Consider the following 18,915-nt stretch of genomic DNA (forward strand, 5'->3'; position numbering starts at 1 on the left):
GGAGAGATATGTGGGAAATGGGACGGACAACTTTTTTAAGGGTGAAAAATGACAAATTGGTCCCTTTTGGCACAGAGGAATGTTCAGATTGCTATTGTAAAAAAAGGGACCACTTTCCCCTTTCTACCTACCCCAGAACTAGTCCTAATAAAGAAGTTTCAGTATTTTTATCTTTATGGTAATTTCAAAAACACTAGGTCATTTATTCCTAATAATGTTACAGAAAAATATCAGCAATTATATAATGACTGTAAGAAATCACATTTTTAAGTAAATGAAGAGGAAAATTATTTTTTCTTATTATATGTCCTCAATTTATATGTAATTACTATCTATAAAAGAACCTCCCTGGTATGCCTAATAACTGTCTTTTGTCCTTGCATGAAAAGTTGCAGTTTTATTTTTAAGTTTTTTTTATTAAAAGGTTTTGTTTTGCTCAGCTTATTTCTGACTGTTTGGGGAGATAGAGGCAGCTGTTTTATGACATGTCTTACAGGCCTTCCTTAGACCAGGGAGCATATTGCTCTGGAAACCAGCTGGTTGAGCTCTTTGCCTGTCAGGCCCAACACAAGCAAATGGAATTCAGGCAAACCAGTGGAGATTCGCCAGTACAGAGAGACGTGACTCTTGATCAGAAAACATTGTTGCTTTAAGCCACCACCAACTTCTAATTGCCTGCAACTCCTCTGGTTGGTTGATAGTAACATACTATATAAACATATATTTTTTCCCATTAACTTTGGCTTTGTTGGTTATTTCCGCCTTTAGAAACCATCCTTTGAGAACAAGGTAGGAAATGGCTAAGAACAAATTTAGTGGTCAGGTTGTTAAATGTTTGCTATCTATACATTCAAGAGAAATAGTAATATCTTCTTCTTCTTCTTCTTCTTCTTCTTCTTCTTCTTCTTCTTCTTCTACTTCTTCATCGCCTTGTCCTTCTCGTCCTTTTCCTCCTCCTCCTTCTTTTTGGTCTTTTTGAAACAGGGTCTCCCTGTAGTCCCAGCTGGCCTAGAACTTGCTATGTAGACCAGACTGGCCTCGAACTCACAGAGATCCACCTGCCTCTGCCTCCCGAATGCTGGGATTAAAGGTGTGCTCCACCATGCCAACTATACTTTTCTTCTCAACTAAAAATAGACTTTCATTTTTTCACCTTTCATAGATTTATTATCTATTCATAGTTAGCTAAGCTATTTGACTTTTTTAAAAAAATATTTTATCATTTTTATTTTATGTGTATGAATGTATTGCCTGCTTGTATGTGAGTGTACCTGTGTCATGCAATGGCCACAGAGGACAGAAGAAGGTGTTAGATTTCCCTAGAACTGTAGTTACGGACAGTTGCTAACTGCCATGTAGGTGCTGGGATTCAAACCTGGGTCCTCTGCAAGAGCAGCCGGTGCTTTTAATTGCTGAGCCATCTCTCCAGCCCATATTTGGCTTTCGTATTATATTCATATGTCATGCACTGTAGTATATTTATTAAGCTGAATTTTTTTCTGTTACTTCACATGAAATAATGTTGACGTTTAGATAATATATAGACTCCAATATTTTAGCATATATAAATATAGTATTGTTTTTAATGATAAACTTATGTGAAACCCAAAGACTGTCACATTGTTAGACTAATGTGATTTCTTACTATGTGCAAAATATGTATCCTTATATTTACAGACAGATATCTCAGTCACCACTCATCAAAGAAATTCATTTTGCACCAGTCAGAGACTATTACCAAGTACCACAACTGGTCACACACAGACATTGTCTATGGATTTCCCATGCCTAAGGGACACATATACAATGCAACTGCTACACATAAGGCTCATGGAACATAGAACGTGGATAAAGAAGAAGACACTAATGAATCTCTCAGTTCTCAATAATGAAGTTCCCTCATGCAGCAGAGGGCAAGGAACACAAAATGTCACAAATGATCAATGTTATAGATCAAGAGTCTGCTGAAGGATGGTCATTGGACAGGACCCCTTTATTAAACTTCACCCACCCAAGGCTCAGAGAACATTGTGGAAGAGGGGGTGGAAAGATTGTAAGAGCCAGGGAGAAAGTATGTGACCATATGGAAACAGAGTCCTACAAGCTCCTAGGAACCTGCTCATATGAGTCTATGGCAATGGTGTCAGCATACACAAGTCCCATGCAAACTTAGGGAGACAATAACCCAGCATAGAACTGGGAAAATGAACAGCAGACCTCAGTCTTATCTGAAGGAATGTTGGCAACTGATTTCTGCCAGATGAAGAAGAAGGACTCTGGATAGGCTGACTAGACTTAGTGGACTGACTTGCTCTGGGGAATGGCTGGGGACACAGAAAACACAGTGGGCCTTAACAAGGATGGCAGAATATATGGGCTCCAGTGGGGAGGCTATGGGAGGGTGCTGGTGGGGACGGGGGTATAAAGATGATTAAGATTGTTTGAGATGTTCTGTATGAAATACACCAAAACTCAATAAAATTAAAAAAAAGTGTGTGAACATATTGTAAATTCTTGTCTTCATTCTTTTCTAGGTTCTTCTATTCATTTGTTCATTCAGTCCTTCACAAAACTTGTATTGAGTGTCTGGTCTTGGCCAGGCACTGTGCAGACATTGGAGTTAGGAATGTATGGGTGATCAACAGATCACTTTGATTGCTTAGTGCGAATGGTGTTGTGGAGTGAGGCTAAATAAAACTGGAAACTACTTCGGAGGATGTTCAGGACTATGCTGCTTGGGAGGCAAAGAAATAGTTCAGATATCAAAGTAGCTTGAGGATGCAAAAGAAGGAGGGGATCCTAGCTTTCAACTTAGTGATGAGGTTAATTTATCATCAGAGTAAGATGAGGGATGTTTCTGTTTGCTGAGTGTGTGAGACTGCCGGATGGATGGATGCCAGGATGTATGTGCAGAGTATCCTTGGAGCCTTGGCAGGCACACATACACCTAACTCTGTGTGGAATGAGTGGATGATTGGAGAGGTAGCCTTAGCTCTACTCAGTCTCTTCTGACTTCAGACATATGAAAATATCATGGAGTCACAGATCGGGCTTTTAGGTGGGAAGATGATTGGGACCAAAGGGCATGAGGGACTGAGGCACCAACTACCATTCAATCATGGTGGCACCCTGCTCTTTATGTCTTCAGTGTAGAAGTGTCCAGTTCAGGTGCCAATTTTTTTATTAAGACTTTTTGGATTTTTTCTGAGGTAGTTATTATTCTCAATGCATTTTATACATGTTTGTTCTTTATTTTTTGACCTTTTGAGACAGGGTCTCCCTGTAGTCCCAGCTGGCCTCAACTCACTGTGTAGACCAGACTGGCCTTGAACTCACAGAGATCTGCCTACCTTTGCCTCCTGAGTGCTGGGATTAAAGGCGTACATCACCATGCCCAGCATTTTGTACATATTTATATCATAGTGTTTGTAAAAGGCCTTAAAAGTTTGTTTATAAATCTGTCATTTTTACTAAAATATGAGCTATTCTAGGATGGAAACAACATCTGGGGACTTTCATTTACTTGGGCTTGCATTTACTAATCACAAACTCTCCTGAGCTATATTGGTAACTCTTTTTAATTTTTTTTGAGGTAAGGTCTCACTTGGTTTCCCAGGTTGGCCTTGAATTTTTTATGTGGCCTAGCAGGCCTTGACAATCCTCCTGCCTTAGCCCTCTAATGTAGGTGTCATTACAGTATATATGTCTCATAGCAATAAAAAATAGTAAGTAATTAATGGAGCTATTTTAAACAAACTTAATGAATTAGTATGAATAGTGTATAGTAGTTCTGAGAGGGTTTATTTTTTCTTAATGAATGCTGATCTTTACATTTGTTGTTGTTATTTGTTTTTGAGATAGGGTCTCCTTGAGTTCATGTAGCCAAGACTGTACTTGGACTCCTGATCTTTTGGCCTTTACCTCTCAAGAATTGGGGTTACAGGTGTGAGCCACCATGTCTGACTTGGGCTTCAAATTATTTCTCTCAACAGGTAATACATAACAAATTGTGTGCCAGAAACTCTTCTATGCTTTTTATTTTTTAAATTTTATTAATTTTATTTTATGTGTATTAGTATATTACCTGCACATGTGTAAGTGCACTCATATCATGCAATGCCATTGGAGGTCAAAAGAGAGCATAGGATCCCTTGGACAGATGGTTGTTAGCCACCATGTGGGTGCTGCGGATTGAACCAAGGTCCTCTGCAAGAGCAACCAGTGCTCTTTACCATGGAGCCATCTCTCCAGCCCCTTCTATAACTTTTATATATCAACTGTTTTGTTAGTCATCATAGCCCTATGAGCTGGGTAATATTATTAGTCCCTACTTAACTGATAAGGAAAACTAATAAGCTAAACATTTCTTTCTTCTTCTTCTTCAATCTGCACTATATTCATTCAACAAACATTTGTGTGTCTATTCTGTGCCAAGTACCCTTTTAGGTTTTATAAAAGTGTGTGTGGTAATGAACAAGTCCTTCCTCCCACAGAGCTTATAGTTCACTAACAGAAGACAAATAGGAACAAATAAATAGATGATGGAGCTAATGCATGTAGGCAAAATTCAGCAATGTGGCCAAGGAGACTGGGAGCCTCTAAAAATCAGGTTATCAAGGGGCTATTTTTGAAACATGACACTTAAGATGAGGTCTGAATGAGCAGAAAAATCAGGTATAAAATATGTCGGGAGATTCATTAAGACAAAGGACTAGGCTAACATGAATATCTATGGTAGAAATGAACCTGGAATTTTCAAGAGGGAAAGATCAGCATGATGAGGGATAAAATGGGATGTGCTGAAGCAGCTGAGGTTGGCAGAGAGGAGAAAAGTTAGGGCTCAGGAAGCCAAAGCAAGGCTAACGACTTACTTTGAGTGTGGTGGGAAGCCATTACAAAGCTTTAGCAGTGAATTGCTTTGTTAGATGGATGTGATGCACCTGCTAAAGTACTGTCCAAGCATTTGTGTTTACACCCATAGGTTCAGTTATTATAGTAGTCACTGTTTAGATGTTCTTGCTTCTTGCTGTGTGTATTTTTACAGTAGATGGAATCCCACTGAAACTGGCCAACAGCCCATGGGAAACAGATGATGCAGAGACCCGAAAGTTCAGTGCCTTGCCACAATGAGAGGAAGATCACCCACACCTATCACCTCCTTCAAGGCTCAGGACTTTTGGGGAAGAGGTTGGTGGAAAGAATGTAAGAGCCAGAGGAAGGGGTGGAGTGTTAACTGGAAATGTGCTCTGACCACTATGCTGGCAAGCTATAGTCACACCTCCTTCCCACACTCATCAAGGAGTCAAGGGAGGGGTCAATTGGGTAAAGAACAACAAGACCACCAAGAGGCACCTCTCTCACCATTTTGTGGGGCTGTCGGGAGGTCACAGGATCTGTATTTGAGTGTAGACTTTACAGTGTAGCTGTAAATGTGGTGCACCCACTCTTTTGTAAATAAACCCCTACTCTATGCTCTGTTAAAAAATAATAGAGATAAAATATTTAAAAAAAACCCAAACCCCAAAGCTTTAGGCAGTGAAGGGAAGCTTTAAGATTGAGTTGTCTGCTGGGTAGAGAAGGAAGTGTATGAGCAGGCAAGAGTGAATCAGAAAGGCTGTATGGGGTATGACTACAGCATTTCAAGGGAGAGCTGACAGTCATTAGGTTTAGCAGTAATGGTTGTGATGAGACTGGAAGCTGGCCTATGCTTTAGAGACAAGATCTAAAGTACCTATAAATGGATTTCACATTGAAAGAAAAGGAAAGAAATCAGCCCAGAAGTGTTAACTTTTGAATTTGGGGCTTGCAAACTAGTTTGAGGTGCTGTTCCTGAGGATAAGCTGAACTGGGGAAACCAATCATCATGACCAACTTAGTAATGTAACATGCCTTACTTTTTACATCTTGGAAGTCATACACATGGGCTGTGATGGACAGATAGAGTAAGTATGATTTATTATTTAGGCAGATCAATGCTGATTGCTCATGCCCAAATATCTCTATAACTCTTTGGGTAGACCTTTTTCATCCCTCTCCCCTGCCTCTATCCTCATGACATCTCTAAGGTGGGAGGAATCCATAGGCACCGTGTTGGAGTTAAGGCTCAGGATGTGTCATCCTGGGTGTCTTCATTTCCTTCCAGCCCTTGTCAAGTCTGACAGCCAGTGATTCAGAAATGTAAGCCCTGATAATTTTGTATAGTGAATATGTGCTAATAAAAAAGGATGTATGCTCTGTTCCTACTTTTAACAAGAGGGTGGCTGGAGAAGGTTCCAGGGACAGCTGTTGTGTGCCATAGCTAAGGAAAGAGTGAAGGTGGGTGATGTAAAACAGATATGTTGAGGCTGGACATGGTAGCACATGCCTTTAATCTCAATATTCAGGAGGCAGAGGCAGGTGGATATCTGTGAGATGCAGACCAACCCGAGCTACATAGCAAATTTCAGGCCACCTGGGGCTCTAGGGAGACCTTGTCTCAAAATCATAAAAAACCACAACAAACAAACAAAAAACCCAAAGAGGTGTCAAACCTCTGTCTTTGGAGAGTGTTCTTGGTACAAGGACCCACTTTTTACTAAGAATGCTACCTTAAGGATTTTAATTTTTTGAGAATCTCATACTATATTCTTTGATCATATTCACCCGTAACTCCCTTTGACTCCTCCCACATCTGCTCCCACCTTCATACCTCCAATTTTCTGTTCTTTCTTTCTTTCTTTCTTTCTTTCTTTCTTTCTTTCTTTCTTTCTTTCTTTCTTTCTTTATTATTTATTTATTATTTAATAACTCATGGACTCCAATTTGTGCTGTTCTTATAGTCTTGGGTATGGGATCATTCACTGGAGCATGGTCTACCTACCAGGAGCCACATCCTTCAAGAAAACTGACTCTCTCATTCTTAGAAGCCATCAATTCTCCATAATTCCCAGGGCAGGGGGTGGCTCATGAACTCCTTCTCCCTCCATAGTGGAAAGCTAACTGGCTTGATCATGTGCAGGTCTTGGGCAGGCAACTACAGCTGCTCTGAGTTCATGAGTGCAGCCACCCTGTCATGTCCAAAAGACTGTTTTGCTCTGGTCCCCCCCCATCTCTGGCTCATATATAGTCTTTCTGCCCCCTCTTCCAAGATGACCATCCTGAGCCATTGGGGAGGGGATATGCTATAGATGTCCCATTTGTGGCTGAGCCCTCCACAGTCACTTTTTCTCTGTACTTTGATCAGTTGTAAATTTCTGCATTATCACCATTCATTGCATAAAATAACTCTGATAGGGTCTCTATGGGTAGAAAAAGATGATTTTAGAGAGAAGTTTGGTATTTTATTCATTTAGCAAAGTAATAGTAGTTGGTTAACTACTATTAGGGCCTGTAATAATAGTTAAAAACCATGGGTTCTTGGCTGGATTTACAGTATCAGGCATGAGTTTCCTCCTGTGGAGCAAGCCTTAAATCTAACCGGAAAGTGGCTGAAGATTATTTTCATGTCCTGTGACCAATGCATGTGTTGTCTTCAGCAATAGTGTCTTACCGTCAAGTTCTTGTGGACAACCAAGAGCAATGACAATACCCTGAATTGTTCTGGCAGTCTTTGCCAATGACGTAAAGAGAAGTATCCCACACTTAGCACTTGTTTTTTCATTTGGCAACCTATGACTTCTGGGATGAACATAATCCCCTGTGTAGGGTAACTCCTTTTAGATTTTTATATGAATAATATATGCATATGTATATATATAAAGCTTATAAAAATTAGGTTTCCATATGGCTTTGAAAAAATTAGTCTATGTGATAGAATATTTTAAAAAAGCAAGGCCCAATTTTCTTTAGATTGTAGAGTGGTAGAGTAAATGAAAGCATATTAAGGAGTCCAGTTTGGGTACAGATGTCTGAATTAGAAAACTAAAACAATGCAAAACAAAACAAACACACAAATAAGCAAGCAAAACCCCCAAACTAGAGGCCCTTTTCTTTTCTCCATTCTTTTCCCACTGTCCTTTCTCCTTTCCTCTCTCTATTTCTTCCTTTCATCCTTCCCTCCTTCTCTGTCTCTCTCTCTCTCTTTTTCTTGGAGGCAGAATATGGGTTCTTATATACACTAGGCAAGTGCTGTATCACTAAATTATATTCTCAGGCCTCTTTTTACTTTTGTGTATTGAGACAGGGTTTCTCTAAGTTGCTCAAGAAAGCCTTGAACTTATGATCTTCTTGCTGTAGCCTTCCAATCAGGTGGGATAACAGGCATGTGCCACTAGGTTTGGCTCAAAAAAAAGCTTGTTGTAAACAGTCAGATGCTTATGACATAAAGTCAATAAATACAGGAATGACTTATAAAATAGACAGAATCTGTACTAATGACTTTTAATCAACCCCAGCAAACAAAGTGTATTATGTGCTCTTGTGACCGAGGCACAGGATCTTATTTTCTGGGAACTTCAATTTACTACTCCACCTCAATATAATGAGTAGGTATGCTTCAAAAATTAACATATCAAAGCACTGAAAGACAAAACTTATCTTCATTGAAAACAGTGGAGACTGAGAAAGGATGCTTGCTAATAAGATAAGGGTAGGTCTGAGTTTGTAGTTTCCCAAAGGAAGCTGGAGAAACAATTTTGAATAAAAGTATGGTTAAGGCCTGACTCCAGGACACAGGTCCAGAGCACAGTTCCATGTCACAGGAGACATCTGGGGAAATGGATGTCCTCTGAGTTTAGGCCCACTCTTAAAAACTAAAAAGTCAGCTGTTTTAGTCAGGTGTTAATTGTAATGTGGCAGGATAGTGCTACCAATAAAAGGAAGAGATGATACAAAAATATCTTCATGTCCTTGAAAATGTAATGTTTTCTTATGATTGTCAGAATACCTTTAAAATTAAATAATATTGGGGCTGGAGAGATGACTCAGGAAATAAGAGCACTGGCTGCTCTTGCAGGACTCAAGCTTGGTTCCCAGCACTCACATTATGAATATCTTTCAAAAATTAATTTTTTAGACCTATTTTATTGATTCATTTTGATGACTAAAGACATTTATTTTTAGGTCTTGAATTCAATCCAATCCAATCCAACAAGTCTTTAAAACTATATTTAGAATCAACAAAAGAACATGCTTACTGTAGAAAACCCAGGAATTTCCAACAAGTAAAAACAAGGCAATATAAAAATGTCCACAATGCCATTTACCTATAAAATAGAATGTTTTATTTTGTTACTTGCTAAGCTGTCTACCACTATACATGCAGTCATGTGGGCATACTTTTAATCTAATTTTTTAAAACTAAACAATGTCATTGTATTTGTTCAGTCCTAGCAATTCTTTATCAGATACTATTTCTGTGAACTGTCTTTGACAAAGTAGCTGTAATTGTGATAATCAAGGATCTTACACTGATCTGTGGCCAAAATTCATTCACCAAAAGCTTATCTTTAGTGCCACTTAATCTTACAAGTTTTGAAAGCTCTGTCGAGAATTAAGTTCTTGGTGGTTCTGTAAGACCCAAAGTTCTCCCTTATTCTTTTCTGAGTTAGAAAATAGTTTGTGATTTTTGATTCTGTGATGGAAATTCCTGAGAAGTTGTAGCAATTTAACTGCTACACACTATTCCTGCATCTCATCAGATCACACTACATAATCTCATTGGGGCAAAGGATGATAGAGCAAGACCAAAAGGGCCAGGCTAAAAGAGAAAATCACCGAATAGCTTTACAGACACGCCAGTACTTTGCATGTGTAGGAGCATCAGGCAAGGCAAGTGACATTCTAAATTGCATATTTTTTTCTCTGCACACTAAAGATGCTTATATTAATTGACACAGGATAAAAGGTGAAGGAATACAATGCACACTAACTCATTTTAAAGCCTACAGGTAAAAGACTGAATTCTTGTGTGAAATAAATGGCTTTCCACTTAATAAACTGGAGTTGTTCCAAGGACATCTTTTCATTGCTGGAGCAGGTGCAGATGAAGTTTTGAGAAACTTGTACAGTAGCTAAAAATATAAAACATTTAATTAACAAGCTTGAAAACAGTGGCACACTTGAAGTGGGAATAAAACAATTGTTTTATATCAAGCAGTGCAAATCCAATTTGTGAATGTAACATACTGAAAAGCTTTAAAATATTAATAAATCTCTGTGGGCTTTAAAAAAGAAGTTTTAATTTTCTTTCAAGGTTTTCCCTTGAGACAAGTTCTAAACCAGAAAAGATGTTTAAATGAATGCAAGAAAGTACATTCTTACTGAAGGTCCAAAAATCTTATCTACAAAAGACAAAGATTAAAAAGGGAATTAGAATATTTATAAGCACTAAAAAAAATCAAACACAAACACATCTCATATGTGGATTTTGTTAGGGCTGCTCAGAATTATAGTTTCTATGCTACACTTTAATAACTTGTTCTTAGGAGTTAAGTGCAACAGATTTGGTAAAATAATATAATGTTAAAGATACATATTGTTTTCTAATTTATTAGACCATAAAGATCTATAAAACAAATGATAAGAAGGATCTCAAGAAAGATATCATTTCAAGATAAGCAGACCAGTTAGAGGTTTAAGCTTGATTTACGTTTTTATTTTTATTTTTGTTTGTTGAGACTTTCTCTCTGTAGCCCCAGCTGAACTTGAACTCAAAGAGATTTGCTTGCCTCTGCCTCCCAAGTGCTGGGATCAAAGATGTGTGCCACCACATATGGCTTAAGCTTTATTTGCATTAAAATTTTCATGCAGTAATCTTTTCTGATTCTAGTCTTTTTTATCAAAAGGTCTGTTTAAGAAAGCTAGCACAATACATTTTAAAGATAAAACTTGGGGCTGGAGAGATGGCCCAGCAGTTAAGAGCCTTGACTGCTCTTGCAGAGGACCCAGGTTCAATTCCCAGCACCTACATGGTGGCTAACAACCATCCATAACTCCAGTTCCAGGAGATCCAATGCCCTCTTCTGACATTTGTAGGCATTGTAGCTACCTATATGCAAGCAATATACATAAAATAAAAATAGTAAAATAAAAAATGACACAACTTGAAAAGCGTGCTCTTGAACAATGAGTAACTTTATAGCCAGTGTTATTAAAATAGAATGTTTTATTTTGTTACTTGCTAAGCTGTCTACCACTATACCTGCAGTCATGTGGGCATATTAAAATGTTGATTTGTTGACATTTGTTTTATGATAAAGGAAGTATGTGATTTCTTTCCCTCCTAGAAATTTGTTGTTGTCACTACTTATGCTTCCATTTTTCTTGCTTCAATAAAGCAATTTTATACACACACACACACACACACACACACACAGAAAGAAAGAAAGAAAGAAAGAAAGAAAGAAAGAAAGAAAAAAGAAGAAAGAAAGCTAGCTGAGCATAAGCCATTGAGCTAGCCAGTAAGCTGCATTCCTCTGTGGTTCCCATATGAGTTCCTCCATGAGTTTCCTTTTCTTTTCTTTCTTTCTTTTTCTTTCTTTCTTTTTTTTTAAAAAGAATATTTAATATTTTTATGTGTATGAGTGTATTGCCTGCACGTATGTAAGTTCACCCATGTCGTGCAATGCCCAAGGAGGTCAGAATGTGTTGGATCCCCTGGGTGCTGGAAATCAAACCTGGGTCCTCTGCAAAAGCAGTCAGTGCTCTCAACCACTGAGCCATCTCTTTAGCCCCTACTTTTATTTATTTATTTATTTTTCATTTTTTAGTCTTGTTTTTTTTTTGAGACAGGGTCTCCCTGTAGTCCCAGCTGGCCTGAACTCACTCTGTAGACCAGGCTGGCCTTGAACTCACAGAGATCAGCCTGCCTCTGCCTCCCGAATGCTGGGACTAAAGGTACATGCCACGATGCCTGATCTACTTTTATTTTTTATGTGTATGAGTGTTTTGCCTGCTTGTATATAAGAGCACCATGTGCATGTCTGACACCTATGGAGGCCAGAAGATGGCATCTGACTCCCTGCAACTGGACTTAAGGGCTGTTGTTAGTTACCATGTAGGTACTGGGAAACAAACCTTGGTCCTCTATAAGAGCAGCCAATGCTCTTAATCACTGAGCCATCTCTCCAAACCCCTGGCCCTGACTTCCCTCAGTGATGGATTGTGATCTGGAAGTATCAGTCAAATAAACTTTTTATTCTCCTAAGTTGCATTTGGTTAGTGGTTTATCACAGCAACAGAAAAGCAAACCAGAACACACTGGGAGCAAGTATAACTTTCAAAGACATGCCTCAGTGATCCACTTTCAGTTAGGTTCCACTTCCTAAAGTTTTCACCCAAATAGGGCCACCTGCAGGGGATCAAACATTCAACACCTGTGCCTATAGGGGTTGTTTCATAGTCAAAGTTCATATTCTGGCTCATGGCCTTCTCATAAAAAAATACTAGAGTCCCTAAAGTCTTAATGGTTTTAATAATGTTCAAAAGTCCACATTTAAAGTCTTTTCTGATACTCAAGGTAAACTTTTACCTGTAATCTCCCTGTAAAATGAAAAAAAAGTTACACACTTTTTTTTTTTTTTTTTTTTTTTCGGACTGCGTGTGAGTTTTATTAGGGAACACATGACTTGGTGGGACATAGGACTCAGTGCAGAGAGAGTCCTCAGGAGCGGAGGGCCTGCCACTTGTCCAGGGGACCACGACTGGGAATGTATCTGACCCCATAGTCATCGGGGTGAGGCGCTTCACAGCTGCCATGGCTTCAAATTCATCTGCATTAAACTTGGTGAAGCCCCACTTCCTTGAGATGTGAATCTTCTGGCGGCCAGGGAACTTGAACTTGGCTCTATACAGGCCCTCAATCACGTTTCTTATTCTGCAACTCGGTGCGAATGGACACGATGACCTGGCCAATGTGAACCCTGGCCACTGTGCCCTGAGGAACCCCGCATACCTGTCTGAAGCCTAGATTTGGGACAGCATTGAGATCAGAGACATGAACACCCACCAGAAAACTATCTCCAAGGGATGCAACAGCCTGCATACACTACCGAGGAGGTTGCTGTTTGCAGCCATTGCACACCTGGCTCCCATGAAGAAAGGGACCTGGTCGGCTTAATTGGCTGCAGAAAAGGCTATACACTTTTAAGGCACAATACTATACAGTAAATATTCTCACTCTAAATGGGAGGGTTAAAGAATATAAAGGAAGAACTCCGGGGATGGAGAGGTGGCTCAGCAGTTAAGAGCACTGGCTGCTCTTACAGAGGACCTGGGTTCAATTCCTAACACCCACGTGGTGGCTAATAACTGTAACTCCAACTCCAGGAGAATCGAACACCCTTTCTGATCTCCCTGGCATTGCACGACATGCCGACAATACACTCATACACATAAAATAAAAATAATAAATAAAACACTTAAAAAAAAAAAGAAGAAAGGAAGGACTGAACCAAAAAAAAGACCGAAGCCCAGCACATCGAACATTAGATCCTGTAGCTCCATGTTTGGCACCTGGGACACATGGGGTCATAATGTGAACTCCAATGGACTTGGGGCAACCCAGTCCCCCATGGACTGGCCATTTGCAGCCCATATGGCCTTTTGTTGTTGTTGTTTTATATTTGTCTTTTCTACATAGGCAGGAATGTGCACAATCGAAGGGAGTGTAGCTGGTTTCATGATCAAATAAAACATTTTAAATTGTGGCTTTGATCACATGGCCTCACATTTCCTAATGCATAATCATACTTTCTGCTAAAATGTATACATTTGCTGGTTACTCTAGCTCCCTAACCATACTGTTGTTAGTTGCAAATTTCTGTACCATTTCATCCTTCTGAATAAAGTAGCCTTTTCTCATTATTTTCTGCTATTGAGCCCAGTGTTACATAGAAAAGTTGATTTGTTAATTAGTTTAATCGCCTCTTCTCGTAATGGTGGGGTGAGATTGGCGAGAAAGCTTGTTATCAATCCGTGCTACTGGTAGGCAGTAATTACAGATAATGACGCTTTTGTCTTGTAGCGTTCTGAAGATCGTCTTGAACTCCTCACTGAATTAGCAAATGGATAGAATTCTCCCCTGGTTTCTTCCCCAACTCATCCTCTACTCTCCCCCCAATGAAACAAAATTGCAGCTCGTTAGTGGAAGCTCATTTGAAGTCTCAATTTTCTTGAGTATTCAGCTCTCCCGGGAAGTGCCAGGTGCTCAGTTGTGGCCACAGCATTTGCCTTTGGCTTCAGGTTTCTACTCAACTGGCATCCTATAAGTCTTTGATTTTCTTTTGCTTGAAGAGGCATCGGTTGTCTTGACAGCAGAGCCAAAGCTCTGCCCTTGTACTTTGATGCACATTGTGGTACAATCTAATAATCAAAGTCATTTGTCAAGAAACAGAGTGTTCACACTTTCTTCTAAAGAGTCTGGAATAAGCAGCAGATTTCATGTGGATGTAAGCCAGAGGGGCCACCACAATCAGTTCAAAAATGTTCCTGGAATGTGGAGCCCAGAGTAGTTTTTAGATAAGACTGAATCTTTATACCTAATTTTCAGCCAGGGAAAATACTCACTCCCAAGGGTTTTTCATCCAATGACATTTTTGATTTCATGACTGGAAAGGGAAGGTGCTGCTGAGTTCTGGTAGGTGGAGGTCAGGAGGCTGCTGAATAGCTTACAATGAGTAGTCCTTTCACAATAAAAAATTCTCCAGTCCCAAATGTCAGTCATGATGAGATTTGAGAACACAGTGGCATATATGATCTCTGCTCCCAATAGTCAATAATTAATGTAGTTTAGGGAATGATTTACTTTGTAGGAAACTTGGAATTAATTGCAAAGATGATGGATTTTCTGTGCCCTGCTATGAGGACTCCTTATGGGAAAACAATAAAAAATGAAAATTTCAACAAAACTCTGTCCTTACAATTACAGTAGAAATTTGCTTTGATTTCTTTTTCCATAGAGGCAATATGCTACACACTGACTTGCATATGTCATCAGCAAATTGCCTGAGACACCTAGCAGAGAAAAACAAGATTCATAAATGCTGTAACCATCTATATTTTGGCTAAAATCTGTTGGCATGTTTCACTTCTTGAGGTTAGACTTCGTTCTGGAAAAACACCAGCCTTAGACTGATAGCGACTTGGAGAGATTCAGACATGAATTTATCTCATCAAAGTAAAGAGCTTGTTTAAGCAAGTTTAGTTCTAGTGTCTGATTATGGTGATCTGGTCTGGAGCTCAGGAATAAAGTCATCTTGGAATTGACAGTCACCCACCATCCTTTCTGAATAGCAATGATATAAACACCAATTTATAACCTGATATCTGGGAAAGGATAACATGTTTAATGTCTTTAAATATCTCCAGAGGTCAATAAGAAAATAGTGCTGTCTTTACAAGTAAGTAACTTCTAATATAACTGCTTGAGAGATGGTGAATTTTCATTCTCTTTGTGGGAAATTTATAGCTTAGGCTCTTAGAAACACACGTTTTTTTTTTTTTTTTTGCATTGAGATAAAAATTATGTTAGATGATTTCTGAAGTTTTTTAAAATAAACCTGAAATTCACTGATTCAATGATTTTGTGAGTTTTTACTTAATAACTTAGAATTTTACAGGTTCACAATCCACAGCTTCCTGTTCCATGTACAGTTTCCCCTACTTATGCTGTCTTCATAATTCCACTTTAAAACACAGCATCTCTTCTGTGCTTTGCTGATAAGTCTTTCAGTCTCCTACTCTGGAATGTTATGTGTTTTTCTCTCTAGTCTTTTTTTTCGGCCTGGAGCTCACTATGTAGATCAAGCTGGCCTTGAACTCACAGAGATCTGCCTGCCTCTACCTCCTGAGCACTGGGGATAAAGGCATGGGCCACCACACCCGGCTTTCCCTCTAGTGTTAACTCAAACTCAGCCTTTCATGAAACTCCATCCTGTTGGTCTACGTTTAGCTGCTTCTTCCCTGACCTTATTTTCCCACAGTTGTCATTTGAGTTTAGAACATGGAGAATATATGGATATTTTCATAAAGCTAGATGTTTCAGCAAAAGATAGATGGATTTCTATTGCAATTTTTATGGTTTCTATGTTTACTTCTTTAAAAAAATAATTTTATTTATTTTTATGTGTTTGAGTGTATTGCCTGCATGCATGCATATGCACCTATATCCTGCAATGCCCATGGAAGTCAGAAGAGATCCCCTGGAACTGGAGCTATGGATAGTTGTCAGCCACCATGTCAGTGCTGGGATTTGAACTGAGGTCCTCTGCAAGAGCAGTCAGTGCTCTTAACCTCTGAGTCATCGCTCTAGCCCCAGTTTCTGTTTACTTCTTATAAAGAAGTTTCTTATGTCTCCACAGTTAATGATAGTTAGATTGTTTAATGTGTATTTGTTGTGTTTCATAACTTCTTGTTTCTCCAACCATACTCTAAATTTTCTGGACCATACATTTGCTTTGGTCCTTCTGTTACATTATATAGTGAATAAGCAATAGGTGATTACTAAATAGGACAGTAGAACTAGGTGACCTAATAAGCATCCTATGCCAGTGATTCCACAGAATAGAGTTTTATGCTAGAATAGTATATGTCACATTGTTTTTGAGATGGTCCATTCCATTGTGGGCTATAGCACTTTGTTAGAGTAGTCCAAACTGACCAGGATGGAGGTTATTTGAAAAAAAAAGTGTATATGGTCTAATACTTTTGAGAAACACCAAGTTAAACACTATTCTTTTTAAAAAGCTTTTATTATCTTTATTTTATGTGTATACATGTATTGCCTGCATGTAGGTAAGTGCACCATGTCTTGCAATGCCCACAGAGGGCAGAAGAGGCTGTTGGACTGGAGGCTGGGACTGGAGTTACAGACAGTTGTTAGCTGCCATGTGGGTGCTGAGATTCGAACCTGGGTCTTCTGCAAGAACAACCAGTGTTCTTAACGCTGAGCCATCTCTCCAGCCCCTAAACACTACTCTTAATTCAAAAGGAACCACCAAGAGAAAGTGTATAATAGCAGCATTTTTTGATTTATTTATATATATTTTACCTATAGGCCATTTGCTTCAAAGACATCTCTTACAGGTTAAAGAATACTAGTGACCCTTATAACACACCCATTTCAGTTTGGACTATTTTTTTTAAGAATAACAAAGTTTGGCTTTCAGTTATGGAATGTAGAAGAAGCCTCAGAAACAGTAAACCAACACCTTGATTTGTTTGTTGGCTTTGCCCTTAGTTTCAGTACTCCAAATCCACCTACCAAGTATCCTGAAGCTATCCACTGCAGACTGTAGAGAACTTTGGCTCTCCCTGCCTCTTTATTTGGATACCACCTCCAAACATCCTTAGCAGGGTGTCCTATCCTAAGAATTTGCCTTATACAATAAATGGACTGAGTCTGACACTTCCAACTGGAGTTGTGCTCTTGGGTGAACTTCCTGCTTCCCATCCCCCAACAGCAGTGAGAGAGCACCATGTTCACCAGGATGGAGTTAGATGTGTTTGAAGAACTTTTTTCAGATTGGATATGCAAACATCTTCATGTGGGAGGAAGTGGCTATGAAAATCAACTTGTCCAAGTTTAGAGTGCAGGTATTGTTAAAAAAATTGAAAAGCCTTTTTAGTTCCTTACCCTATTTAACCATTCCTATTCCATTATCCCCCTTTCCCCCTTTATATCATTGCATTATATTCTCTTCCATGAAGCCTTGCCCCCCCCCACCAATAGCCCCTTACTAGTTTCCTGACCTCTATGAATTTTCCAATTGAAACACACGTATTTAAAGATTCAAAGCTAGCATCCACTTACGAGAGAAACCATGAGATGTTTGTCTTTCTGTGTCTGGGTTAACTCAGTCAGGATGATTGTTTCCAGTTCTATACATTTACCTGAAAAATTTATTTTTCTTAACAGATGAATAATATTTCACTGTAAATATACCTTATTTTCATTATCCATTCATCAGTTAATTGACATCTAGGTTGCTTTCATTTCCTGGCTATTGTGAATAGAGCAGCAATATGATGGCTAATCCTGGGTGTCAACTTGACAGGATCTGGGATTAACTGAAATGAGAGAGATCTTCTTAATTGAATCATCTGAAGCTGGAAGACACGCCCTAAATGTGGGTGTTACCTTCTCATGGCAGCCAGTATAAAAGGCCACAGCAGAGGAGAACGCCTGGCTTCTTGCTGCTTGCCTTCTCTCTTGCTGGTGAGTTCATCTTGCTGCTGTAGACTGAAGACTAGCTGATCTTCTGGAATTTGTCAGACCTTCAGTGCCAGATTGGGACTACTGAGACATCCAGCCTTGTGGACTGAGCGACTACGGATTCTCAGCTGTGCAGCAGCCGTTGTTGGACTACTCTGACTCTATCCTGTGAGCTAAGCTGATAAATCTCTATGCATATATATTCATTCTACCGGTTCTGTTTCTTTGGGGAACGCTGTCTAATAAAAGTAACAAATATGAATGAACAGGTATCGCTATTGGAGGATATGCCCAAGTTTTATGAGTTTATGCCCAAGAATGATATGGCTGGGTCATGTGGTAGATCTATTTCTTTTTTAAAAAAAAAACAAAATTTCCATTTTATTTTATTTTATTTTCCCAGAAGGTGGTTTTTCTTCTGTCCTTATGAAGTCAGATCTTTTCATGGACTTTGGTGGAAGTTGTGGAGAGGTTGGGGGGTGTTTTCGGTCTTTCTGGGCTCCATAAGCTTGATTACTGACCACCTTTCTATGAATGGCACAGCTCTTGCTGTGATCCAGCTTGACATACAGCTTGGGAAGCACATAAGCATCAAAGAAACTTACTTCAGAAAGGTCCTTGACAGTGGCCTCTGCTATATTTAGGAAAAATAAACTTCTTAATGGCCTTGTCCTTAGGCACAGACAGGGCAGTTCATGCAGGCAATGGTTTGCAGATGGCTGTGGTCCTTTTTGGCACCACCGCTTTTTCTTCTTCTTTTGGTCATCTTGGAACCAGGACTCAAA

At 39.2% G+C, this 18,915-nt stretch overlaps 2 pseudogenes; both read right to left on the reverse strand.

Annotated features, from left to right (window-relative positions):
- Nucleotides 1–12,580: 12,580 nt before the first annotated feature.
- Nucleotides 12,581–13,289, reverse strand: LOC115071453 (annotated as a pseudogene).
- Nucleotides 12,931–13,046, reverse strand: LOC115071458 (annotated as a pseudogene).
- Nucleotides 13,290–18,915: the final 5,626 nt, after the last annotated feature.

The sequence above is a fragment of the Nannospalax galili genome, unplaced genomic scaffold, assembly GCF_000622305.1.
Source record: "Nannospalax galili isolate Female #2095 unplaced genomic scaffold, S.galili_v1.0 scaffold78, whole genome shotgun sequence".
NCBI classification, from domain to species: domain Eukaryota; kingdom Metazoa; phylum Chordata; class Mammalia; order Rodentia; family Spalacidae; genus Nannospalax; species Nannospalax galili.